General features: G+C 35.0%; 1 pseudogene; it reads left to right on the forward strand.

Moving 5' to 3' along the window:
* The first annotated feature begins 363 nt into the window (after window positions 1-363).
* Window positions 364-1,975, forward strand: LOC118649870 (annotated as a pseudogene).
* Window positions 1,976-2,280: the final 305 nt, after the last annotated feature.

Consider the following 2,280-nt stretch of genomic DNA (forward strand, 5'->3'; position numbering starts at 1 on the left):
CAGCGCCCCCTGCTGCTTACATAGGGTAGGACCAGGATTACATGGGGAAGTAGGGATTACTGGCAAGGGGAAGTAGGAGGCTGGGGTGGGACTCCATTGTTTAGGCAACAAGGTTGTTAATCTTTCCATGATAATAGACAATTATTGAATGAGAATGGTTCCAAGGTTGATTCCCAGGTCCAAGGTTGACTCCCAGGTCCTGGGGGCATACTACTCCCAGCCAGGTCAGAATGTCCTGTCTTTAACCAACACAAGGCACTCATGATTAATATTTACCATAAGCATAGCTAGCTCCAATATTTTATTTTTGCCCCTAACAAAATCAATAAAAATATTTTTTTTTAAAAAAAGAAGATAGCCATGATGGCCAAAAATAGTGTTGAAAAAATGGCTGCTCTGGAGGCCAAAATCTCTCATCAAATTGAGTATTACTATGGTGGCTTCAGTTTTGCCATGGGACAAGTTTTTAAAGGAACAAATCAAAATGGATGAAGGCTGGATATCTTTGAAAATAATGATAAAATTCAATAAGTTAAATACTCTAACAACACACTTTAATGTAATAGTAGGATCATTGAGCAAATCAAAGGCAGAACTCACAGAAATAAGTGAAGATAAAACTAAAATCAGAAAATCTCCAAACAAATGCCTCCCTGACGTGACTGTGTATAAAAATGATGGCATTTCCCCATAACTTGACTTGGAGGGATGAACACACAAAACAGAGTACAGATGATGTGTTGTACAGTTGTGTGCCTGAAAGCTGTATAGTTTTGTCAACCAGTGTCACCCCAATAAATTCAACAACAAAGGAAAAAAAGTAAATAAATAAAAATAGTGTAAAATACATATCTGTTTATTTTAAAGGCTTCCCTACTGATGCAACCCTTGATGGCATAAAAGAATAGTTAGAGCAGCCACAGTGGCTCAGTGGTTGAGCATCAATTTATGAATCAGGAGGTCATGGTTCGATTCCAATTAGGGCACAACCCAGGTTGTGGGCTTCATCCCCAGTAGGGGGCATGCAGGGGGTCAATTATCAATGATTCTCTCTCCTCATTGATGTTTCTATCTCTCTCTCTCTCCCTCTCCCTTCCTCTCTGAAATCAATTAAAAAAATATATTTTTTAAAAAGAAAGAAAATATTTTATTTAAAAAAAAAGGATTTCAAAAAAGAATAGTTAGAAGATAAAGGTCAAATACTAAATATTCAGATGAGACGAACACTGCACAAACATTTGAGGAATCAATATTTGCTGTGCTTAATAGCACTGAATCTGCTAAAAAGCTGTGGAGATCCCTGGACAAAAGTACAAAGACACAGATCTGCTAATATTTTTCAAGAAATATTACTGTGAAAAGAAAAAAACACATGAAGAAAGCAAAGTAAAGTGGAAGCTAAATTATGAGCTAAATGAGCAAGAAGAAAAACAAAAGTTAGCAGAAAATGCTGAAATGAAGTCTGAAGAAGAAAAGATTAGCTGCTTGCTGAAATTTTCAGGGCACCCAGATGCACATCCTTTCCTCAGATCATGGTGAAATAAAATGGGTAGACTTTTTCAGAGGAGCAAAAGAGGAAATAATTCTATTTAAAGAAAAAGCTAAGAAAGCACTGGATAAAGCCAATAATGGAAATAATGGTAAGCTTATTAATTAAGGAACAAACAAGTGATATGGGAAGTACTAGATGAAGATATGAAAAAAGAAACATTGAAAAAAATCATAGATCATCAGGAATCCCTAAACAAATGTAAGTTTAAAAAATTGCAGATTTAAGGGAAAAGGAAAGGGAAATAAAGCTGCCCTGACTGGGCATGCTAAAGGAAAAGTACAGTTTCAGGGGGGGAAACTAAATTGATAGCAGGATGAAAATGGTGCATCTAGACCAGAAAAAGAGCAAGAAAAGAAAGAGACAAAAGAAGAACCTGCATCAAAACAGCAGAAAATGGTGCCAGAGAACACTAGTTTGGTCTAAAAAAAAAAAAAAATGTTTTGATTCATTTTAATTAAGCTTTTAAAAAGAACAACAAATTAAGCCCACTTCAATGTCCACCTGTAAGATGGAAAATTTTTTGTTCTTTACCTTGTCTTTATTATCCAAATGAGGGTTTTTAATGTACAGTTCTAAGTTATTTCAGATTATTCAAATATCAAAAGAAAGATTCGTATACTAAATTGCCTTTGTAATGTGAGAATGTATTAGTGTAAACTAATAAAATATACACTATATAAAAAGAGCAAAAAAAATGAATCTGGGTAAAGCCAGGGCAAAAATTGTGG

The sequence above is a fragment of the Myotis myotis genome, unplaced genomic scaffold (assembly GCF_014108235.1).
Source record: "Myotis myotis isolate mMyoMyo1 unplaced genomic scaffold, mMyoMyo1.p scaffold_m19_p_3, whole genome shotgun sequence".
NCBI lineage: Eukaryota > Metazoa > Chordata > Mammalia > Chiroptera > Vespertilionidae > Myotis > Myotis myotis.